The sequence below is a fragment of the Athene noctua genome, chromosome 12 (genome assembly GCF_965140245.1).
Source record: "Athene noctua chromosome 12, bAthNoc1.hap1.1, whole genome shotgun sequence".
In the NCBI taxonomy this organism is placed as follows: domain Eukaryota; kingdom Metazoa; phylum Chordata; class Aves; order Strigiformes; family Strigidae; genus Athene; species Athene noctua.
In genome coordinates this window covers 23,760,560-23,786,304 of record NC_134048.1, presented here as the reverse complement: position 1 = coordinate 23,786,304, position 25,745 = coordinate 23,760,560, and the positions used below count along the sequence as shown (strand labels likewise).

The window sequence follows — 25,745 nt, the reverse complement described above, 5'->3', positions numbered from 1 at the left end:
ACCCGTGTCTCGCTGCCGGCCCCCCGGGCAGACCCTGAGCCCTGTTTCTCTGTCCTGCCGGCGTGTGAGCCCGGCCCGGCCATCTGGCACCCAACTGGGCTTGAGGGAACTGGGGGCACTGGTTGGAAACCCAGAATGCCACCTTCAGGAGTGCTGATGGCAAGTCTTGCGAGAGATCCTTTTGCAACCTGTAAGATTCCCAGTTGAGTTCTTCTCCGTGTTACAAGCAGGATACATTTACTAGCTTGTTGTTTCCACAGTAGGAGTTCCATGTGGAAAGGGATATTGCAGCTGGCATACAGCCTGGCTGGTGAACAGATTTTATTGAGGGTAAGAATAATCTTACAATGGCTTCAGAACCTTCTTCAAAACAAAAATGAACTGGGAGGAAACAGGTTTTCAATTAATTTAAGCTTTTGGTTGTGGTCCTAATCACTCTAACAGCAATGCTGTGTGTTCCAGCTGCCTCTTGGGTCTGCAGTAAGTTCTTGCGAAGATGAGATGCACATGACATCTCATATAGAAACTATTAGAAAATGCTACACTCTTCTTACTTTACCACTAAGTCATTGAATTCTTACTCCACAGTCACCGACTTACAGAAAAAGATCATGTTTTTAGTGTTCATTCAGAGCTAAGATATGTATTTACCCGTGGCTTTATGTTGCATTAAGGCTGTTGATCAATAAAGCTGGATTGCTTATTGCATCACTCTTGTCTCATTTTGGAGGGGTCTGCACGGGACAAGCTCCACAGATGATACTAGTGGCTGGCACCTGCGAAAGGCCAAAGGCTGAAGGAGTTTTTGAGATTAAAGTAAGCATGTTCATAGCTTTGATAAGGATTGTTGCAGATCATCTGAAGGAACCAGTTCCACTTACCAGCACGCACGTTGTACACGGCCACTGCCCATCCTTCCCCCTCCTTTTGTTCAGAGGAAGGTTCCTGTAAATCCCTAAGCTGCCATTTAGTGTTTCTATATTAAGTACCCAGATCAAGTGGCCATAGCAACATGCCCAGGTGAAGAGGCTTCTATTTAAGGTAGATTATAAACCCTCCAGGGGAATGATTGCCTCACTGAATTCATGTTCAGGGCTTATGACAGCTCTTGGTGGCTTCGGCTTGCTCCTTACACTGGCAGGCGGGAGAGATGATAACGCACACCAGGTAAGGCGTTGGGCGAGGGATCCTCACGTGTGCGTGAGGCTCAGTTTGTTCAGATGCCTTTTCAAAAGCGCTTGCCCGTGCCCTGGCTGGGTGCTGGCAGCCCTGTGAACCAGAGCAGCTGGCTGGGGATGCTGATCATTCAGCTCCCACCAGTTCCTGTGGCCACAGGCTCCGGTTTGAAGTTTGTCCTGCATCTGAGAGCTTTGAGCTGACGCACACAGGGGATGCACTAAGCTCTCAGACGCGTTAGCCTAATGGGCTGTCTAAGCCTGAGAGAGGCTTTGAGCTGAGCACAGACTGGAGTTACACTCCTCTGCTACCAGAGACAGTTTGTGAGCCAGCCAGCCTGGTGCTCTCGCCATTCCGGGTGTGATCAGCACCTCGGCAGTCAGCAATGCGCTGTGGGGGTATTTTCTGTAGGTGCCCGCTTTCCCTGACCCCGGGGCCTGTCAGTGCCTAAAATGATGATGGTTTCAATGCTTGCACTCGTATGCATGAGCCTGATTACGTGGCTCAGTGCTTGGGAAGCGAGCATGGGGCGAAGGGAAGGAGGCTGTGCAGTGCGGGTGCCTGCCCTCGCGTGTCTAATTATTATGCCCGATGCAAAGTTGACTGAATTTTGGCCTCTGGGGTCAGGGAGCTTAAATAAATAAAATCTTCAGACCCAGAGGGATAAGTGTATTCTGTAATGCCATAATCAGTTTGGAGAACGAGCTTTTGCTGCAGCTTCAAATTGGGTCTTCAAATGGTGGTGCGGTTAATAGGATTTTACATGTGCTGTGAAATTTCTGAACTGATCTACAGTGTTGTTTGACATGCAAAGTGTGGTGTTGTCTTTTTATTAGCAGGGCTGCATGTCTGACATATCTCTGTACTAGTGCTGTGGATAGACATCTTAAAAGCAAATGGTAATCGAAATTCTGAGCAGGATGAGATGAGAATTAGCTGCCTGCCTAGTGCTTTTCTGTTTATCTCCAAATGTCAGCACTCTGCACTGAAAGTTTTGATAGGAAGGCATCTGCTGTTCCAGGCTGGAGAATTAGCAAAGGAGAGAATTAGGGTGTGGGGAGAGAGAGGGCTAATTGAATCACACTGCAGTGACAATAGCTCTGGAATATGCTCATGGTAGGTTGAAAGAAGTAACAAGTGTGAGACTCAGCAGGAACGACTTATGCTGATTTGCAGAGAAATCCCTTGTAGAAAGTCTTGTATTGCCGGGCGCTGGAGACGGCGGCTGAAGGCGGTGATTTCTGTACCTGGACTCGGAACAGGGAAGGTGTCTTGTTAAAGTAGCTGAGGACATGAGCTCACACAAGTCTTTAGCTCTTGAACTCGCAGCTCTTTTCCGAAATGATCCAGCTACAAGGGATGTTTGAGCAGGGAGGCAGTGGCAAGTGCATCCCTGTTAATCACTTTAACTCTTTCTGTGATGTTTGCCGCGCCTTATGTTGGAGATTATTCGCTTACATATGTTCTGCGTGAGGTTTAGTAATATGAAGTCATCAGCTTCACAAACTTAAAAAAAAAATATGTGGAGTCACCATTTTACAAGGTTCAGCCGTTAAATCTGTGTTTCTGGAAGACTTTCGTATCAGTGTATTTATTCTGGGATACATTCACGGGTATGTTTTATGCTCACTTCTTTTGACATCCACTCCAACAGCGTTCGTAGTTCGGATGGTCTATCGGCTCCTTGTAGTGCACTGACAATAACACGAGCTCGCTGGTCTTCCCTTTGTTTCGGAAGTCACCATATGTATGTGCACACGCAGCGTATACGTAGCTCCGCTCCCCTTGGTTTATCTGCTTAGGGAAGGTGATCTGAGTCTCAAATGGCATTGTTGCAATGAGGTATGTTTTCAGAGCGATAGATGCTGTGGATGATAGCGTTACATGCTTTCATGAGATTTTTAGGGATCAAGCTGTGAGCAGCAGGTTAACAGTGTTCTTGATCAGATCCCTGACTGTGAACTGAACTCGCTGTAATTCCTGTGATGACTCTAATTTAACAGAACCCTTTGCATACCTCAAGACCTTTATATACTCCTCTGCAAAGAGTCTCATAAAATACCACATTTCTATTTATTCTTCTGTTGATGCCAAAGTCGAGAGTAACATACACTTGGGGCATTCAGGCCTTATTTTTCAATTCAGCAGGGTGATTTTCTCTCTTTTGAGCTATCATTCAACTGTACAGGCCAGTTAATAGATTTTCAGTAACTTCTACGTTCTTTAATCAAAGGACCTGACCCACAGGACGTCGGCTGCTGTTACACAGATGCTGAGGTTGGGATTGAGTTGCTTTAATACTTTGTACCTTCTCAGTCAAAAATGTGTGTGTATACATAGAACCGTATGGTTTGGGGTCTTCTCTAGGTCCTTGTCCCTTGCCTGGCTGAAGCAGTGGGAATGGTGTCTGTCTGAGGACTGAGGGGTGCTGGGAAAGTCTACGTTGTGCTTTCCTGGCAGGTGTTGAAAAGTGAGCACCGGGTCTCTTAACCCAGAGCCAGGAACTCGTGCTGGGTAACCGGACACAGTCCCTGGATGTGCTGTACCAAGCCGGGGGCTGTGTCCCCCTGCACTGACCGCGGTTCGGGGCAGCGTGGCCGCGGACGGGGCGGCGGCTGCTCCCGCTCTGTCCCCGCGAGTGCGGGATGTGCAGTCCCCAACCTGCCGGCCCAGCGCTTCTCACAGCCCCGTGTCACTGTTCTCACACATGCAAACCTCATTCCTCTCCCTGTGGCTTTCCAATCCACACTCCCAGTGGGCTGTTTTATTTTTAATACCTGTTCAACACTGGAACTTTCTCACAGGTTTTTGCGGTCCCTGGTAACCACACCAGTGGTGCTATTTTTACCAGGAGCTGAGAAATGCCAGCACAGCACTGAAAATTTTAGCATTCCAACTGTGCAGCTGTATCTGCTCAAATCCTCATTGTGTCACTGAGCTTCAGCTCGGTCTGTTCTTTCCTGGCTTTATATTCCATTATTTACAACACACGTTTTCTGACCCAAAACCATCATCTCTGTTTGCTCAAGTTACAAAGCTGTGCTGAGCCCCACTGGAGTATGTCAGAGGATGCTCAGGCTGGGAGAAGTCTCACCCACCTCCCTGTGCTGCTGAAATCTGCAGTGAATGGGACATCTTTTGCATGTTTGTGATGAGCAGCACATGTAGAACCTCCCCACCATCGCCTCTAGCATGTTATTTGCACTTTCTGCTGGACCTCCTGGGGGTGTGACCCGTTGTTACAGCAGCGCAGTGGCCCTTGCCGTTGCCCCTTGGTCGTGGCAGTTGCCACACTGCGCAGCCCCGCGCAGAGCAGTGCCCGTTGCTGACTGTTGCCCACCATCTGTTAGAGAATTGTCTGTTCTTTCCCTGTTTTCCTATCGACCACACTGCTGGCGTATGGCATTATGATCAGCCCTCTCCAGGGAGCGTTTGCTGCTCCTTCCACCTTCTTTACTACCAGCATTCCCATCTTGGCAATGAAAATGGAAAGACCAGCTAGAAAGCAGCCTTTTCCTCTACAGCCTCTTCAGTGACCTGTGGCATGAGATGAAAATCTAACAGCAAGAATGCTATTTGATCATGTAATTGGGTAAGGGCTGTATTGTCATTTGATAAATGGAAAGGAATATGTTGGAGCTGCTTGGGAGATGAAACCTGGCTTTTTGAAAAATCTGAATTCATTTGAGAATTAAATTATCTTTTGACACCACTCTTCCATTCACCTTCAGCAGCATCTTTTAGGCAAAAATTCTTAAAAGTGTATTAGAGACCTGAAAGCTCAAAACGCTGCCTAAGGCTTTCTGTCCTGCAGGATGGATGTTCCTGAAAAATCTTGTGTTCCTATGCAGACCACTCCAGAGAGATGATACATGAAACCTCTGGACTGCATTTGAACTGTCATGCAGCTTCCGTGTAGTATCTCCCTATCCAAGCGCGGTGACGTGGGCTCTGCTCCGTGTGGTGAGGTTGCTCCTCCCAGCACAGCTGAAGGTTGCAGAGTTCCTGTGCACCCTCTGCCCTGTAGGAACACACGTGGGAAGCCTGAGGGATTTCACTTAGTGCACTTTTTCATCAAATTAGGCTGGCTTGGCTGTCTCTTTTCCATGACGTGTGTCCGTGTAGAGAGGTACACCATGATTCAGTTCAGGTTACATACTGCCCTAAGGATCTGATCTGTGTCTGGTTTTGAGGACTTTAGGGAGTGAGGTACCTGAAGCTCATCAGTGTTGATTGGTGTTGAGTGGGATGCAGGAACCCGGATTTTGGTGCCTTCCAAAGGCTTTGGGACCCTTGTGAAACTCCAGCTAAACCCAAACTACTTTTTTCCTTGAGTCTTGATTGAACTAAAACAATTGAGAAACATAAAACTGGAAAATGATCAAAGGAATTTTTCTCTTCATTTCCTGATTTGTTACTACTGATCTCTCCTTTAACTGAGATTTTAAAGAGAGCCAGGTGCAACTACTCTAATTATTCTGCACCTACTGCTGGATTTGCTGCAACCCTCCGGTGAGTGGATGATTTATTCAATGCTGAAAAGAAGAAAAACGGTGTGAGCTATTGGAGAAGTTGATCTGGTTTTGCAAGGACTTGGAGAAGAGCTTCTGTGCTCCAGGCTGCAAGCAGGCACGCTCTTACCCAGGCAAAGAGGCTCAAACTGTAAAGTTACAGTTTTTAGCAGCTGCTCCATCAGCAGTAGTGTACATCTCCAGGTGAAGAGCTACAGGTTACACAGAGACCACGGCCGTGCCAGTTCCAGCAGAACACCGGGACAAGGTGACTCCCTGTTGCACCCGAAGCTGCCGGGATGTTCCTTGGGAAGAGGAGGAAGAATTTTTCTGCTGACAGAATTACTTCAGCTACAGTGAAATGCCAGTAGTGAGAGTCTTAACTATTCCAGATGTACAGATGACATGGTGCTTAATTTGGAGGATTTGTGGTGAGGCAGCAAGACAGCAAAAAACGCTGCTACAGGGAAAAAAAGCATCTTCCATGGAAGAGGGAGGAAGCTAAAGTGAGAAGCTTACGGTGAAAGGCCAGAGCAGCAGGTGACAGACCCACGGTGCTCTTGCTCCCCATAACTCGCACGTTACGCTGCGCCGGACCCGTGACAGCCGCGCTGTGCCACAGCCCTCTGGCGTGCCTTGGTGGGGATGAGGGCAACTCTGCCAAGATGACCAGTGGTTATGAAGAGGTGTTTTGCCCTTTTAAAGGTGTTACCTGCACAAAAGTTTTTACCATGGTTTTAACATCCATTTATTTGTATTCTGTTCCCACTCTCAGCACCGTACAGAACAAAGCCTCAGCCAGCCCTGGCTTCTCAGAGCTTCCAGTCTAAATGGAGAAGAAATATTACGTCTTCCTCCCACAAATGGATTTGTAAGATAATTATAATACCATAAATATACTTTTTTTAGAAAACAGCTGCCTATAAAATCAGTATCAAACTGTTCAGTTGCCAGTATGGCTATTTGTAATTTTTCCAAATTCAGTTCATCAAAATGTTAAATGGCAGTGAAGAAGGGAGGGGGAACCATGGAAATTTTTGATAGATGAATAATGAAACAAATACTATCTTATTCCTTATGCGTCATCCTGTGGCAGAGCTTCTTTTCAAGAACGCGTTGCCTGAGATGTTGAGCAAGTGCCGAGGAAAGGTGCTGTCACTTTTCTGTGGCTCTGGGGCACGTGGGAGTCGCTGGGAATCTTTCAGGAGGAGCGCTACGCTCTTGAAAATGAAATGGAGACACACGGTGCTATTTCATCAGGTGATCAAATGTAAATATGATGAAAATGTTGGTGATGAATTGAGTTTCGGTGTACGTGCTTAACCTGCAGAATGTCCTTGTCTTGAGACTGATTTATTAAAGCTCTCTTATGCAAATGAGTCATAAACACAAGTGATGAAGCGCTGTTGGGTTCTCTTCATGTGTATCACAGATTAGGATTGATGTATAATAACTAATTAATGCTACTAAAACTGCAGGAGAGTAATATAGGGGGAGAGCTTGGGAGCAAGCTTCTTCTAAAGAAGACTAGAATCTACCTTTGCTGAAATTAAGGGAAGTAAAATGTCAGGATTACAAGTTATTTTGGAAATGTTTATAGCAGGAATTTCTCACTCAAGGTACAAAGGAGAAGAGGCCAGTGGTGTTCTGGTCTCTCACCTCAGTGAAGGGGGGAGTCTTGATCTTGCCCAGCATGAGTGAAAGCTGCCCACACAGCTACTAGTTGTTGTAAGACCAGAGGAACCTTGACATGGAAGTGCTGTGTGATGCTGGAGGCCCAGTTTGGGGTTCGTTTGTCAGCTCACACAGTGGGGACTGAGGTGACCACGCGTCCCTCTGTCAGCTGTCTGTCTCCGTCCTGCCTCACGCTGATCCTACTCCTGGTGAAACTGGGGACAGCTTTGGTATCTTTATCTTCCTTTTTTACAACCAGGTTTGAATAATGGGATTTTGATCTCACTCTGTGGGGACTGACCTCCTCATGGGGTCAGCAGCTGGTATACAATACAGATCGGTAAAAATTAATTTCAGCTCTGCGAGTAACTTGTGGCTCAGGAGCGATGGAGAGGGGCAGCAGTCTCCTGTCTACCAGGAGTATCAACTCCTGCATCACAAGTTCATATCCTTATTTTTTCTTTCTCCTGGCAGCAGCATGAAAGGATGGGAGAAAAGAAACCAAACTGAATGCTAATCTCCTCCCCCCACTTGTCTTTAGATACATGTTTCAGAGATGATTTGTTTCTGTACAAATCCTGGTTTTTATACCTTTTCATTAAACAAAACCTCCAAATAAATTTTCGCTGCTTTCTTGCCTGCCTAATCCCCATGTTTTTGTGCAGATAAATCTTGTATAATTAGCTGTAGCTCGGGAAGCATGTAGTTCCTGACGAGAATGAAATGAAATATCTCATCAAGCAGCAGCGAGCACGAGTGTGGGGTTCAGCATCCTTCACCCCAGCTTGGTGTCGGTGCAAGCCCTGGTTAGTGGGGCTCCCACCAGTGGCTTTTATAACTGCTTTAACCCTGTAGTAAAACCTGTTTCTGCCTCTTTAGGGTGGATGAAGAGTGTACTGAAGCCAGTGGGATTTGAAAACTGTTGAAATCTTAAATTCCCATGTGGGTAGAAAAGAACTCTCTGTCTCGTTCTCTCTGCTCACCCCCTCCACGTGCAGCTCCCTCGGCGTTCACCAGGAAAAACCAAACCCCCCAGCTCGTCCGTAGAAACGTCTGGCTGCTGAAAAAGCAGGCAGTTTAAGTCCTAAGTGTCAAAATACAATTCTTCTCTTCTGTAAAATTTTGAAATAATATTTGAAATAAGTGAATCGCGTGTCTTATCGATCAGGCACCTCTGTAAAATTAAGGAATCTTGCTAAGATCCGTGTTAAACAGAACTGGTCTTGTACGCCAAGGGCTGCGGAGAGCTGTGGGCAGTTACATTGGCTCCATCCCAACGTGCGTGATATATTTTTGAACAGATTTTTTGATGTGAACTTGAGTGTTTAGTCATTTTCTGTGTTGTCCTCTCTCCTTTTACTTTTAAATCACTTACGGTTAAACTGGTATCTCTCAAATTAATACTTAGCACACAATGTGCGCGTTTTCATTTCAGATCGCGGAGGTAAGATGTGAATCATTTATAAATTCACTCATCTGTGGATCATATGAAACAATTACAGGGGCTTTGCACCGTGCAGGAGAAACTTGCCTTTGGGGGCTTGTGTGCTTCATGTAGATAGGGACTTGTTTTACTTTTGGTAAATATGTGCATTATTTTCCAGGTGTTTCACAGGTTTTTTTCTAAACTACTTGAGAGCGGGGAGAGGAGCTTCCCCACTGTGGAAGCGACTGAACTATTGATATTAACAGCAGTAGGACTGACAAGATGATTTTTTTTTTTTGAGGGTGAACTTCATGTTGAATTATGTTACATCATAAAGCGGACGTCAAGTTAACCTGTTTCAGCTTGTAGCTTTGCCCTCTCTTATCTCTGTGGATCAGTCCATTAGCACAAGGGCAGAAGTGCTGCAGGATATATGAGCGAGGAGTATTATCCATCAGACCACTCAGGTGTTTTACTTTCTAGCACTGTGTATTGGTTCTGGTAAAACAGTTTAAAATGAGCAGCCTTTTGTTCTTTTCATAGTCCAAGCTCTGTGCAGTTGCTTCTGACTCACTAATCGACAGAGCTGAATTATCCTGTCACTTGGGTTGTTCTTCATGTAATGGTAATTGGCATCTAAAGGTTAATTTCTCTTGCTGGTTCCTTCCATGATCTGACAGTCCTCCTCCCCTCCCTCAGAGGTGGGAGATGTGTGGTTGTATATAAAGAAAGTAAAAGGAAAGAGAAATCAGAAACTGTGTCTAAACTGCAGAACTATCCTGATCCAAACACACATCAAAGCATTCAGGCATCAAACCAGCCTGGTCTAGAGTTCATGAGAACATTTCCACTTCAGACTACACAAACTTAATATTTTACACGGATATTTTTCTTCTGTGTCATCTATCTATACACACACATATATAAAAGACAAGAGAAGAAGGACTTGAGGATCAAACATGTCATTTTTTGTTTATGAGCAGGAAAGATCATGTCAGGCTCACTTCTTTATTCAGGCAGCTCTCTCTAACCCCACATTCTCCCTCTGTAAGGAGCATCTTCCACCTCTCCCCAGGCTTGTGACTGACACACCCTGAGCATCCCTGCATCAGTGACCTGCCTGTTTGCCCTCTGAAGGGGCACAGAGAGAGCTTGGCCTTCCCAGAGCCCCCTCAGCCCCCACTTCACCTCAGCAGCAGGGGGAAGAGGCAAGGAAGAAGAATGCAGGTTCATCCTGGGAGCTTGGGACAAAGCTCAAAATAGGAACCAGTTTTCCGGACCTTTTCTCAAACAGCAGCTACTGAAACAAACATTCATAAAATTCTGCATTAACATTGTCTGTGTGTAGCATGGCTTCTCCTCACTTTCCATCCAAGATGGGCTAAAAATATTTTGTGCCTTTGCTTCAACTCTGAGTTGAAAATGAAAAGTCCCAGAAAAAAATTAATTCCTTGAGAAGGAAAGGGACTGTGCAACTGAACCAACTGAGCGCGGCTGATATTTAATTCTGTTGTTCAGTCACACCGGGTATGGAATCTCAGGCTTCATGGAAGTACAGAGAAAAAGGAAATTCTATTACATGAAGAACGTGGCAGACTGATAAAATTATTAGGGATGAAACTTTTGCGAATGCCATTTAGACGTTGCCTTCCTTTCCCCAAATATGAAAATGAATGCTGGTAGGAGAACAAAGCGTATAACCTCTCAAACTTTCCTTTGGGTTTGATTTTGTTTTGTTCCCATGATGGCTGGGGCTTTTGCATAAGAGTTCAGGGAATAAACTTAGAACTATTTTGAGCGTGAATCATAACCAGGTTAGTTAACCATTCTCCACCTGCAGCTGGCTCGGTGGTTCAGGGAGTTCTGGTTAAGTGTCCTGCTGCCGTGAGCTGCTCCTTCCTTTCCATTTGTGCAGCCTCTCTGAAGCTCTGCCTTTCCAGATGTCTGGCCTGGGGGATTAGAAGAACAGAAACTTGAAGAAATGATGTTGAAGAATGTGGGATTTTCTTGTTTAGTGCATGTAAGCAGATGACTTGTGTATTCTTCGGTGTTTAAGTAAGGATTTCTGTGTGCTAATGCTCAAAAGAAAATGCCTACCACTTTTTCTTTACCAGTGCAACTCCTTCTGATTATCCTTCTATCGTGTCCTTTAAGCAATCTAGGAACAGCAGTGGAAAGAAGCGGTTGCTAAATCTTTAAAATGAAGCTGAACAAAAAAGGAATGCATTCCAGCAATAATTGGTTTCTGTACACAGAGATAAGCTGCCAAAATAACAAGGCTGTGATTTGAAATGCTGGCTAGCCTCCTACAAGAAACTGTTGGTCTAATCCTTAGCTGGAGTAAAAAATAATGAAATTCCGTAGGAGCAGTGGTGCTGTGACAGCTTACATCAGCTGAGCATATGACCCCATCCCATTCAGGGCATAAAGAAATATATTGGTGGAGATTTCTGGAAAGCCCAGAACCTGTCGTTTTGAAATAACTCTCTGAAACATTTTCCATGAAGACATGGTAATTTATGCAATCACCACAGTGGGACCTTGTTGATTTTTTCAGAAAAGGCAAGTAAAAAAAGTGCTAGCATGCTCCACCGCCTCGAAGTTGTAAGGCTATAGAATGAAGTTGGCTGAGCAACAGATTATTAGGAATGCAAATCAGAAATGTAATAAGCTGTGTACATGCAAATGTTCCCAGGCAATTGGAGCACTTACCCTGTGAGGAGAGGCTGAGGGAATTGGACTTCTGTAGCCCGGAGAGGAGAGGGGTTCAGGGGAATGTAACAGGAGCCTTCCAGTAACCCCCAAGACGTCAAAGATGCCGAAGGCAGCCTCCCTGCCTGGGCACAGGGCGGGGAGGAGAGGCGACAGCCATCGAGTGAAGCAGGGGAGGTTCTAGAGGATCAGACGTTGACTACGAGGATAACTGAATGCTGACCCAGGGGCTCCTGGAGTCTCCGCTCTCGGTGGTTTTCAAGACTCAACTGCCCTGAGCAACTTGGCCTGAGCTCAGTGCTGACCCTTCCTTGAGCAGAAGGTTGGACCGGAGACTTCCCGAGGTCCCCTGCAGCCCAAACTACTGTCATGGTCTCTGGAGGAAAGGGAAAGGCTTCTTCTGGCTTCCATCAACCCTGGAGCAAGCTCACAGCGTATCCTTCTGCTTTCTGATTTTGTGTCCACAGAAGTTCTCTATATTCACTTCGGGGTGGAGTAGGACCAGGAGCTTGGCACGGGGAGGTTAAAATGTGACATTTAACACAAATGTGAGATTCTTCAAGGTGCAAGGCTGCCCAGGAGTCTTCACATACAGAAGTCTATAAGCACTCAGTGTAAATATGACTGAATTCTGTGTGGATTCAAGATGTGATCTGGAATGTCATGTCATCATGTCATCTCCCTGAGGCACAATTTCTTCGTTGGGACAGGGGCTCCACTGGCTTCTGAACTGAGACAAACTCAGTGACTGATTTCAGTGTTACTCTAAACACCAGGAACTTTAAAGACAGGCTATTATGTTTTGGTAATAATTTAGATGCTCTTAGATCAGGCACTAAACTCCCAAGGATCCTCATTTGTGCAAATTATGCCCCGATGCTTTGAAAGATGCTTGCGCATGACCTGGCATGATGCATGAGCTGATTGCTCCATCCCTCGCGCAGGCCTCCCTGTGCTAACAGATGTCCAAAGAATAGGCTGGCATCACTCACTGGGTCGTTAGACAGAAACATTCCAGTGTAATTTAAATGATTTTAAAAAATGCACAGTGTAATGTATAGGATGGGAGTGAACAGCTTTTTTTAACACAAAAATCCCTGAATAAAAATGAGTTGAAAATACTCAGTGATGCGTGGAGCAGAAATAAAAAGAATTTGTGTTTTGCTCCCCGACTTACATACATCTGCTGGCAGTAATTGAATATATCATTCCCAGGAGGGAAGAGAGGCGACTCACCTGCTAGAATTCATGCATTAATTGGTACGACTATTAAGAGCCTCTTGAGAAAACACATTTTTGATCAGAAATGAATGAAGAATTGCAAATACACAGTGGCTAAAATGTTTGAAATCCTAAAGACAAAGACTGTGACTGTCAAGCACATTTACAGTAGATGTTTACCTTAATAGATATATGATGCTGATTTATATTGATGTGTGTGCCTGCTCTTCGCTGTGCTAGGAAATGGGAAAAGACAGGAGTTTATAATCTGTGCAGCTGATATTTCTCCAGGTTCATCCTCTCCTCTTTCTCCAATTATAAAAAGGATGCTGAGCCTCTGAGGCTTGCCATGCAGCCCCTTATGCTGTTTGAATATTTCCACTTTAAGGAAAGTGGAATTTCCCAGTATTTTCATTCTCTGCCAGCTAGTCCTAGAGGAAATCTACAACCTTGATTTATAGCAAGAAGAGCCCAACGAACCTAAAAACTGTCAGTGTTTTTATATGGGATCGGGACTTCTCATTCGAACTGCGAGCAGTTTGGTCTTTCAAGAACGAAAACCCAGGCAGTGCTCTCTGCTTTGTGCCACATCCAGAATATCTACAAAGAGAAATTAGTATTAGCTCTGCAAGCAGTGTGTAATTATGGCGTATTACTGATGGCCCGATGATGTGCTTTTGGCAACTGCGAGATAATTATGAAGAATCAACAAAAAAATCGATGATTCTGTGAGGCTGAAATGGTGATCGAACTGTTATGTTTATACCTTTGCTTCCAGTAAAGCCTCATACGTGGCTCTGTGGAGTTACAGGCCGAGGAAGAGGTTCAGAGCTGTGGTTTGTGTGACTGATGGGGTGATTTGGTGCCGGGTTTTACAGCGTTGTCATCCCTGCAAACGCCAGCTTTAATTTGGATGCTCTGTGATACGCTTCGAGGCTGCTACGTACCCTGATTGCTCTGCTGTAACCTATTAATATTCTCTGTGAACGCTGTGTTAATATCCACTTTTTTAGAAATTCTAGAAACTCCAGGAGTGCAATAAAAAGGCAGTTACGAAGCTTGCAGATACACAGATTCCCCACCCTGGAATATCTCTGTTGTGGTGGATTGCAGCCACGTAGCTGTGATTATGATGACAGAACATAAAATAAATCTAATCCAGGATGCTGAACTGCAGTTACTGAGGCAGGGATCTGTGTGTGGGAATTTATGCAGATTGCTCTGCAAAATCTTGTTGTTACTTTTAGCCAGTTTTTATTTTGCTTATTAATATTAGGGTGGGGTTTTTTTTTAAGTCTTCAGGAGAGCTTCAGCCACACAGGCAGTGGCGGTTCTGGGAGCAGTTGCCAGCTCTCTCTCAGCTGTATACTGAACTGAATCTCGGGTTAATTTAAAAATGCAGAAGAAGGTAGGTACTGGTGCATGGGGATGGTGTCTGTCTGTCCTTCCCTTCAAGAGCGTCGCATGACTGATGGCATATGTTGGGAAGCTCAGAAAGCTTCTGGAGAGCTGGCTCTGGGCTCGGCGAGGCCGGTGTGTCGGGCGGCTGCCAGGTGGTTTTTCCTCTCCTGGGACTGACGAGCACAGTCACACCAGTGCTCGTAGCTGCCTCTTGCAGCTTTCTCTGTCTGGACTGCCAGAAAAGTAACCTCAAAAGACAGAGTCTTCAGGTGCGACCTGAGCAAACTTCCAAACAAGAGGCTTAGGCACACTGGAAGGCAGAGATTTGTGGTAAATAAGTGGGGTTTTTTTTGTTTGTTTGTTTTTTTTTTTTTTTCCTGTACTAAACTGTCTCTGGAACTTTTAGTTTTCAATATAGTAAGTTCAAAAATACCATTCTGTGCTAGTTTTACGATACCAACTCATCTACCTGTTAAAACATGCATATGTCGTCTTGTGATGCAAGAAATGCACTGCTCTGAGTTTCCCTGACAAAGCAGTTTTAAACTGGATTTTCCTCAGCCTTCTCTATGAACTCAGAAAATCTGGTGTTTCCTTTGTGCAGATATTATAATAATCTAATCCTGTAAGATAGGCTTTATTCAAAATTGTTTTAATCCGTAGGATTTTGGATGTTGCTTAGTTATAAAATGATAAAATTTTTAGCTTAATTTAATTAATGTTTATGGAGTATCTGCATATAATATGCTACAACTGAAAGCAGGTTTTTGCCCTGCATAAAAATTGCAGAACCTTATTTTAGTGAATTTTGGGCCTTTTAAAAAACAGTTTGACATTCAGCAGCTGAGGATCTAGAACATTATCTTTAATATGGATTTATAACTTCTTCAGTGTTTAGATATTTTCTTGTAGCTGAGCTTCAGTTTTTAGCGGTGTAATCAATGAAAGAGATAAACTAAATGCAGAAAAATGTAGCATTGATTTTGTGATAGACTTTATTCCTCCAACAGATTATGTCTGCTTGTGGACAGAGCAGGTCCAGAGCTTTGTGGCAGAATTAATTTCATTGGAATGTGCCAGTCAACAGAAACGGGAAGCTGTTATGAAAACGGCTGTTGTGCAAAACTTTTCTTGCATTTCCCCTGGTGAGCCGCTGGTGAGCCTCCAGCCCACCGGGTGTGTTGTGCAGGGGAATCTCGGGGGTTCGCGACTCGCACCGTGGCAGTTCGGAGGGGTAACGGGGTGTGTTTTAACTTTGTGCTGGCTCCATGGGGCATATCTCATTTAAGAAATATCAAAATACTGCTTCCAGCTTCCAGCATGACCTTTTTATTTCTGTTTAGTGGGAAATAAAAATGATTTTTGAACTGAATTGGCACAAAAATGAATCTCCAAGTATTAAAAGGTTGCTTAAATCTGAGACTGAGATATGACTTATTGTTTTGTTTGTAGTTTAAGTCTATAGAGGCTGAAGGCAGAAGGAGCAGAAGTCGGGCTGCTTTCAGGAGGGCTGGCAATGAATTGCTGTGGCAGCGTCGGTTGGAGCTGGACAAAAATACTATAATTTTGGAGAATTTTAAGTATTAGGAACTGGAGCTTGTTACCGTTGAGGGTGCTGAGGGCTGAGCTCCATCTGTTTGGAGGGGTGGAGAAGTGCCTGCCAGCGCGGGGGTGCTGGTCCTTGTCCTCTGCAGGGGGGAGCGCCCGTGGCCAGCCCACCCCCAGCGCCGCAGAGCGCCCGGCCGGAGGGTCTGTCCCAATTTCATCTTCACGCCCCAGGGCTGCCACCCGTGAGGCGTCACGCCGCAGTGAAGGGACTCTGCGCAGACCTCTTCCCCAGACCACCTCTCGCTTCGAGCTTTAATTGCTTTTCGTGACCTTCTCCCTGCCTCCTACACAGGACTTAGTGTGCGGCACAAGGTGAGCCGGCTCTGAGCCGCTGAGCTGTTTCACTCTATGTCAGAAGTTTTGCTAAATACTTCAGGCAGTAAGCTGAGGGCGGCTGTCGCTTATTTACTGGTTTAAAGATGCATTTTTGGAGACCCTGAGAGACAAATGACTGCTTTCACTCACTAGCTGGAGCCCCATGCTCAGTGATGGGATTTGAAGGTCATCCATCTCCTAACGAGCACTGTACGTGCCGCTGGCTGTTTCCCTTGGCTCCAGCTTCCTGTACGTGCCATCAGCATGAATAAATGATGGTGTAAGAGATTACGGACCTCTTTGGTGAAGTTGGGGCAGAGGAGCTTTGAAATAAACAAATTAATCTGAACGCTCTCTTTTTCTTTCTGAAGTGACTTACGGACTGTTTTCTGGTTGTCTTTGACTCTTAATAATGCCTAGTCAAATAGTCAGTGGACTGTTAACTGGGGAAGAGCATAGCAAGAAGTTTAATCTTGTCAAATCACTTCTGGAGGGAGCTGGACTTTATGGTTCCTGCATGTTTTATTATAAAGCCATATTTTATGTATCTGTCTCTTACACAGGTTCTAATGGAACCAGCTGTAGGGGGCAAAAGGCCAAAATTAGTCCTGAGATTCAGAGATCAGCTGTGCCTCCTGCTAAGCCAGGCTCGTGCCCTAACTCCAGTGCTTTACTTGCTGTTGCAGGACAAGGCTGTTCTCGGAGCTGCCCGAGAAGGGATCAGTCAGCTTTGCACGTGTGAGGGTTCGAGCTGGCGCTTATTCCACCCCAATAAACGTTCCTTCAGCCTGAATGTTAGATCCATATACATGTGCAAGTCTCTGAAGTGTAAAACTGAAGCATAGACAGATAGTCTTTTCCCTTTTCCATTTCTGTTTTCATCGAAATGAAAAGGTGACAATGACAACAGCAGAAAAAAAAAAAAACCTGAGGAGGAGGACAACTACCTCAAGATCCATAAAGAATGAAAATAAAGAAAAAAAAGGAACTGGTATTATGGCTTAGTTTGTTCCAAATGTTATGCTGGACTCGTTGGGTGTTTTGAAAAGAAATTCTTGCTTTTACGTATTTCTGTAGGATTTGGTCTGTGGAGAAGACAAAGACACGGAGCCGGTGCTGTGGAATAGTTTGGAGGGGCAGAGGCGGGGTGCAGAAGACTGGAAAGCACTGTCCAGATCCGTGCTCAGATCGTCACTGCAGGCAGGACGGAAAGGATGGCTCCCTGGGGGAAGGGGAATGAACGTCACCTGTCACTTACCTGGGCACGAGAGGTTAAGGCACTAACCAGAAGTAGACTCCTCCAGCTAGTATCTGCCTTCTCTCCTTGCCCCTCCTGATGCACTCCGCTTTCAGCACCGCAAGGCAATTCTTGCTAACGAGATACAGAAGGGTGCAAGTCACCTTGCAGCCTCTTTTGCCATAGTTATCTGTTCTCGGAACGGGAGATGCCGCTTTGATTAAAATGCCAAATGGTTCTCGCTCACATTACAATGAAATGTGACCACTGCTCACCATGGAACGGGACATTTTTGTCACCTCTCCCCTCTCCTCTCTAATAGCAATATCTATCTGCTGCATACCAGATAATGTGACTGTCTATTCACATTGCAGTCACAGTGCGATGACTTGTGCTTGACAGATCTCATTATGTCACAGGATCACCCAGCCTAAAATTTACATAGGCTTGGATTAAAAGCCATTAGGCAGAAGTCTTCCGCTCCCTGTGGTTTCAGGTAGACAAACCCCTCTACTTATGTCTCTCTATTTTTTAAAATATAATCTAATACCAGAAAATTGCAGAAATGTAACGAAATCCAACCAACATAATCAGAGTTGTCAAAGGCTGCGATTGGAAATCATAACCTGGATTTCCACAAAGCAGATGAGTTACAGCTGGTCTGAAAACAGTGTCTCTGTGTTTTTAGACCTTTAAAGCCAATATTCTTTCTCCTTGTGAAATTTCATTATCCCTGAAGTGATGCTCTCCTGTGTTTAAAGCCTGCATTAGTAACCGAATACTGGCACAGCCAGTGACAAAATGAACATGCACCTAATGAAAATCCATAACAGATATTCGTGTAGTTGGATTTCTTCTCAACTCTCACCTCACAAAGTTGTTACTCTCCTCCTGTATGGAAAGACATTGTGCCGGAGACTTGCAAAGTCCTCTGGGCGTAGTCTCCAGAGGGTCCATCCCAAGAGGAGAGGCAATCTGTGCCCAATGAGCAAACTATGGGTACGTTTGTCCTTGCAAAAATTGAAGCATATGGTAAACAATGGGTGCCTAATTAGAGCCACTCAGGGAATCTTTCATTATGTGATCCAGGTGTCTGAGCATGATACTCCAGCAGATAACAAAAAGCTATTCTCCATCACCTGCTGCTTCCAATCTTACCCAACTTAACCTTGGGATGAGAAGCTGACCCATCCCTGGCAAGTTCTGTACCATTTTGGACTGCTGTCTCCATCAGATCAGGGCTTGCCTTCTGCCTGGATGCTCTTTCAAACTGGGTTCTGTCCCTTCACACCACTATGATTTGCTTTGTTGTAGAGGTGATCATTTCTATAGAACAAACAGAAAAGGGCTGGTGGTTTTTTGCTTTAAAAAAAAATACTTAGAACTAGATCTGTCACTCACCAAAGAAATATTCCTGTTGGCTTAAAATCTGACTCCTTGCTTCCATTGCATTCTTATCAGAAAGAGCTGGAGGCTGCAGGGAAAGAAAACTAATCCATTACTGCCTGCTAGCTAGCCTTTGTCTGAAAGGGGGGACTGAATTTAGTTTTGTTTTCCCAAACTGTTTTATGGGGCCACATACAAATTCTGAAAAGTTAAACTTATCTTAAATATGTAGTCAGCATCCTAATTCCATGTATGTTCTTACAGTACAGTCTTGCTGGGGGGATTTCCCTTAACTGCATTTGCAATGCTTTTTTCCTTAAAACTTCAAACTACCCTCTGCCTGTGTGCCAGCCTATCACTGAGGAAGACCAGAAAAATGATTATTATGTAGAAAATGTCTCATGGGTTGTATCTGTAAATGCTCTTTGGCTGTATTTGCAGGGATATTGTGGAAAAGAGAACTGGGTGGAGAGAGACTACAAAAATGAGACTGGTTTTAACCATGGTGAACAAATGGCTTAAGACAGGTCTGTAGATCAACTCATTTAGATGGCGAAACCAGACAAGTGTTCTGGCACAAAAGCTTGTCTTCAGGGATGGGATTGAGTCAAACTTCAAGGTAAGTAAAGGTTTAGAATAGATGCCCTGAAATACTCATTTTCCGAGGTAATATGAGATAGAAGCAAGGCTGACACCTGAGGAACAGAGGAGGGTGTTGGCCAGCACGAGGCGGTGGGGCCGTTCCCTGCGGGACAGGCACAGGCAGGCAGCAATCACTCGGAGATGGCGACCGCTGGCGGCATCTGCTGTAGAAAGCCGTACGGGACTGGCTCTGTAATTTTTCACATCCGCTGTAGTTATAAATTTTTGTTCTTCCAAGGTATTTTGTAGGTCTCCCGAGAATGCTGAGTGAGAAGCGGGCAGCGGGACGGCTGTTATTTGGGAGGGGTTTGCCCGTGGGTGAGCAGGAGCTCCTGCCCTTGGCCGCTGGCTGCGGGATCTCCTTCGGTCACGCGGCTGTTGGCTCTGACAAAGGTTTGATTTCTGATGCTGTGGATGACCGATGATACCTGCTAAAGCTGTGTGCGTGTAGGACCCAGGGCTTTGCTGGCAGTGGGGCTCACTGTGGCTGCAGGTATGTTGGCAAGGCCGTGTCGGGGTGGGTAGTGGTCAGCAGCCCCGAGCTCATTTGCAGCACGTGGGGATGTCGCAGCTGCACGGTTTTCCCTGGCCTCAAAGGAAGGGGAATCCGTCTTCAATACACAGCAACTTTTAAAATTCCTATTGAGAAAGGTGTTTCAGCCGTTTTTTTCATTCCATTGGCTGCAATCCATTGATTTGTTCCATAAGTTTGCTGGGATTCTGCTGTCCCTCAGGAGACCCGGGAGTGAAGCCAGCTGCTCACAGCAGAAACGGCCAATATGTGGTTTAAGCTTTTCTTGATTTCAGCTGTCTCAAAGGGTGTTGAAAGCATTCAGTGAACTCATATGTCATTTTTTAAGGTCGTCAGTACCTCTGTGTCAGGACAGTCCCATTAATGACACCAGATTGGAGAAGTGTATAAACAAGAATTTTTGTTCCTGATGGTTAATTGTTTTCCAGTTGCAGAAGTGTTCAGTCATCTTTTTCTGTGTCAGAGGAGCCACATATTTCTCCTCCTTCTAGGGAACCAGCAGAACTGCTTAATTATTCCATTGCTGTGCAGATATTAAAGGGATGAAGCTGGGTAGGTACCTTGTACTTTTGGAAATTTGTGCACTAATGACATTTTCTGCATGGGCAATTTTGGAAAAGTTCTGTTTCCGTACTCAGGTTTACAAGATAGGCGAAACCTCTTGATGTTCTGCCAAAGAACTGATTAGAATGCCTCGATCTGAAATATTTCCAAGGAAAATGTAAACATACAGAAACACTAGTGTTTATCAAAGGTGCCTTCAAGCCCACAGCATACAGGTACAAACCTGGAGGGATGAAGCGTTTTCCTACGGAAGAGGTTTGCACGGTGGGTGCCACTGGGCAGTGAAGGTCCCTGGCTGCCAGGGCTGTTCTGAACCTCAGCGCTGACCCACACGTGGCAAAACTCCGCCCCTCCCCTTCTGATGGCTGAATGGACCTTTTAAATAGAAAATTGTAGGATGCCTTCACCAAATGAGCTGGAAGAGGAAGGGTCTTTGTTCTGTTGCATTTTTGGCTCCGGTTCCTTGACGCTCTGCGTTAGCAGAAGTAGCTGGTGAGTTGTACAGGGGCTGCCCGGAAAGGGGAAGGAGAGCTGAAGTGTCTCTGCACGAGGCACATCGTCTGCAGGCTGCCTGCTCAGGGGCATGCTCAAATTAAGTACCTGTGTGGCACTTCTTCCGTGTACATCTCTCAACCAGGGTTTGTCCCTTCCAGGCAAATACAGTCCGGGATGTTTCTGCTGACAGAGAACAATTTCAGACCCATCTGTTCAAGCAGCAAGAGACCTTCCTTACAAGTTTGTAAGTCAGCAAGAATTACTTTTAAGTTTTGCTCTTTTTCCTTTCCTTTTCTTGCCCATTGGGGTGCATAGGTATATATTTTGTTTAAACTTGTGGTTTTTTTCTAACCTATCCCCCAGACTGCTCTTTTGTGCTCTTCCATCTCATAAACTGAGTATCTATTCTGCCTGTCACCTCCTTTTGCTGTTCTATTTTTTTTGCAGAAGGATTTGGTTTCATATTTTGTCTGAAGGTTTGTGTATCTGCTTTTTGGTAATTTCTGTTTTGTCTTTCTGCAGGATTTTTGGCTGAGCTTTCCAATAGCTCTTCATGAAATATCATTAGTCTGGACTTGGTTCTTTGGCTACTTTACCTAATCATTCCATCGTGGGATTGAAGCACACTTATTGAGGCATTAGGGTGGGAGGAACTTTGGTTATTGTTTATGGTTCACCTGTTCTTTGGAGAAAACACTTTCATCTCCAGCACCATCAGACTTTTATAAACACTAACTATGTTAATGGGAGTGAGGAAAGAAATTGTGTTTGTGCCAACAGTGGGAACAAAATATGTAATTTCTCCATGAGTCTCTCAGTTAGCTCATGTAAACAACATGATTAAATTTGTCTGTGTGCGTTGTGCTATATAAATAATAATGATAATTAAAAAAAACCCGTGCAAGGTCCAAAGATAACAAGATTATGTTCGGGAAGAGCTGGGAGGAGGATGCAGTGTTGAAGCAAGGAAAGACAGACTCAGTTCATTAGTGCTGGAGACAGCCTGGACATGGGTGACTGGTGGTGCCATTTAGGGGCTGGAAGATGAATGCGGGCCCAAAGCTGAAACTCCCCCCACCCTCGGTCTCTAGTGCTCCGTGTCCAGGAAACGTCGTGTCACAGAGGACTAAAAGCTTTATCTGTACGGACGCTTCTCACGCAGCAAAGCAATTTTAAAGAAGTGGGAGACTGAACAAGAAGCAGACTTCAATTTCGACATGTCACTAAAAATGCTTCTCGGAGCTGGTGCTTTCAGTGCTGTGCTCTGAGGCAAGAGGAGTGGTAACCTAATCCATTGTCTTAACCCTTTAAATAAGACTGGGGAAGGGAGTTTGTGGTTATGAGATTTCTGTGTGGAACAAAGATTTTTGGCTGCTCTTTAGGAGTCTCTATAAGCCATGTTATATGAAGTTTGAGTAGCTCTGATAACGTGTCAGCAGTGATTTAGACTCCTGCGAAATGGTTGTCATATATTTCTGCGCGCTCTGCTAAAGGCAGAATTCTCCGGATATTGCCCAGGACCTTGCAGGAGGAGCAGAATATTCCCTGGCTCTCCCAGGCAGGGCTGGACCCGCGGGATTTGGGCGCAGGGCAGCGGGAGAGCGGCTCAAGAGGAGCCTGAGCAGCTCCGTGCCTCGCAGCCCCGGGGGGGCTCCTTAAGTAAAGGGTTCTGGGTTGCCATATGGAGCTTTCCCTGGGCTCTGATCCTTCTGCTGAGTGCATACATAAATTGGAAATGCACAGAATGAAATAATTCAGTGGCTACACTAAATTACAGAAATGGTCAGTGCTTTGGCACATGCAGACGAGCAGCTGGTAGATGAGTTCAGCAAAGCTGCCTCGATTTTGGATTTAAAGATAAAGCTGCTGGATCGCAGGAAACTCAAAGGTGTTTTTTTCACCTCCTGTCTGTGCTTGCTGATGTCTCCAGCATGCACAAATGATCCTGAGCTCTGAGCTCTTGTCTGAAAAAAACGGTGTTAAAAAGGAAAGAGAGGACTGTGTGAAATTACAGAAATGCAGCGTTATGGAAATTGGTGGATATTTGCAGTAGTATCATTTACTTAATGTGTTGATCTGATAATAGCTATATTTCCATTATGGAGAAAAGAAACATAACTCGATGTTGCTTTATCCTTATTTATTCCCATGAGACTATCTAGGCTGTAAAAAAGCTAAACATGCAAATGTGAATGTATATGATCGAAGGGCAGAGCGTGCCATGAGAGATCCGTGCGGGAGCCGTGAAGGGCCGCGACGCCGTGTGACGGCTCGGTGCGGCTGCCCGGGCACGAGGCTGTCCCAAAGCTGCCGACCAGGGAGCGCTCCCCAGCCCCTCTCGAGGGCAGCTGGGACGTTACAGGTTTAACGTGCACCTGCCTTGCCACGGCATGTCCTCTCTTACAGTACCTAGCGGCCTGCCAAAAACAGTTCTGCTCACACGCTCTGGAGTCTTCAGTGATGAAGGTGCCTGTTTGCTCTAGGAAGGAATTTCACATACAGTTGTCACCTGACGACTTATTTTTCTTAAGGATGTTTGTGTGAGTAATATTACTTACTTAGAAATAGAAAAACCTGGGGATGTTTGAGGGCTTGCTGTACTGCTCAGTATTGAGATTTTTATCAGAATTCTTCTGAAACTCAGTAACAAAGATAGGAGAAGTACCCGATGGACTCTGAAACGCTGGATTTGGGACTTCACTGGAAGCCCACAGAAGGTTTAAAAAGTCAGTGTGCTTCCGTACTGAGTTTAAACACCTTCCTGTTAGGGACTGCAACACAAATCCAAATTTTGGATTAAAAATCCAAATTGTGTATTTTTAAATCCAAATTTTCAAAGCTGTAAGTCCTATTGAGCAAATATTAAACATAGAAATGTTGTTAAAGATTGGAACCTCAGTCTTTACTTGTGAATGTAAGGTCATGGTGATGGTGTACACTAACAGTACTACACCGAGAGTCATTTATTTCAAACTTTGAACACAGCTTGCCTCTTGTGCCTAGGGAGGATGTGAGGTGCCATCTTCCTTTTATGTAGAAAGCGGGAAGCACAGGCAGGATCGTTTTGGTACCTTTTATCCCTCTCCAGAGGTGGTCAAGGACCCCTGTGCTCAGCCTCTGAAGGGCTGCGTGCCCAGAGGAGTGCAAAGACCTTCCCAGAGATGCAGGGCACGGGCACAGACGCCAGCTCCTGACTCACAACACTTCATTTCTCCCGTTGTGCTACTTTGACTGCATCTGCTATCCAATAGTCACAGAAAGTAAAGGTACCCCTCTGCAGGCATGTCCGTGCCATCCCTGGCTCTGAGGTGGCATCGCCGAAGCCCGGGGCAGGGGGAGCCCGCAGGTGGGTTTGCCGGGCACACTGCTGTCAGCTGCCTTCGGGCTTTGTGCGCTTGGATTCAGTTTGGTAGGCAGTTTAGCAAATCTCCACGGCAACCCCATGTGTACCATAAAATTGTGAATTATCTTGTTTAGAAGAGGTTCATTAGGAAGATTAATGAGGTATTATTTTTCTCTCATTCAATGTCCCGATACAGAGGGGGCTCAGCAATTTTCCCAGCTGTGCACAGCAGCCATCGGTCCTCTCCAGGGTCCCCAGCATCACTGCGCTGTGATCAGTTAAACTGCTCAATCTTTGGAAGGGCTATTTGTCTGCTTAATTAGCCCTAAAGGAAGCACTTCTTTTAAAATAAGACAACAGTTTTGTTTTTCCCTGAGAAGGACGTAATGCTATTAGCAGTGGCAACTTGTTTAAATAAAAGAGCTTTTAAGCCAAGTTTTATATGAACCCCTAAGAACCACTTAGGTTTCCCCCCAGCCTGAAGTCACCTGTTTGTCCATACCCCATCTCCCGCGAGCTGCCGGCGCCACCAGTATCGGATTAGTTCAGTTACGTGGTTCTGCAGGGGGTCAGGTGCCGTCGCACAGCGAGGAAAGGTAAGAAAGATGTGCTCATCGAGGAGAGGGGGTGAGCTATGAAATCCTCCTGCTGTCTAGCTCACATTTTCAGCTGGCGCACTTATCTCTTTGGTTTACAGCAGAAGAATTCAGAATTTCTTATTGCGCTGTTCTTCCAGGGTAAAAAGGTCAGAACAAGTCTTGGAAAAAGCCACAGAGTGTCATAGCTGTGGGTGAGTCCGATATTGTGTTTGCCACAGATATGGCTATAAAAATCAGTTCAGGCTAAAAATAGCCACTGTGGTTTTAGATGGAATTAAAGTATGTGGAAGCTGTGGAAGAGCTAGAACTTCATGAGCGTCAGTAACCAGACCTGCAGCCCTATTCCCAACCCAAGGATGGTAGCTTCAATAGACTTTCTTCTTCAGAGAAAATTAGGTAGTTTAAAAAAAAAAGAAACAAACATCTTTAAAAAAATTTCTACCCGAACACTCTATTTCGGTCAAGAAAATGTCTCCTCAGTTTCAGGAGTGTTCTGCAATTATGATCAGTGTTACATATCTTTTACTTATTTATTATTATTCATATTCTGTATAACAGTTTAGGTTGATTTAGGGTTTTTAATGCTGTGCTTAAAAATACCAAGCTTTCAAATGCGTTTACTGGTCTGTGTTTTCTGTCCTAAGCAATTATTTGCAAAGCTAGAACTCTTGTAAATTAATATGCCATTTTCAATTCGCACGAGTTGAGGCTGGTTTTGATGTGTGTAGGAGGGAAAAGGTCTAACTACGCATTGGTTCAACAAGGATGCTTTTCAAATGTGAATGATCAGCAGGAGAAAAATAAAATTCCTTAATTCTGGTGCTGTATGAACGCTGATTGCTTGTTCTGAGCTGGAAGGGGAAGGACGGATGGGGAGATGAGTGCAGTGCGCACCGGGGCTGG

The 25,745-nt window shown here is 45.1% G+C and overlaps 1 long non-coding RNA gene across 1 annotated transcript; it reads left to right on the top strand.

Annotated features, from left to right (window-relative positions):
• Window positions 1–1,079: 1,079 nt before the first annotated feature.
• Window positions 1,080–22,400, top strand: LOC141965071 (uncharacterized). Its single transcript, XR_012634419.1, has 3 exons — window positions 1,080–1,167; window positions 21,059–21,144; window positions 21,423–22,400. It is a non-coding gene; the product is annotated as an uncharacterized LOC141965071 (long non-coding RNA).
• Window positions 22,401–25,745: the final 3,345 nt, after the last annotated feature.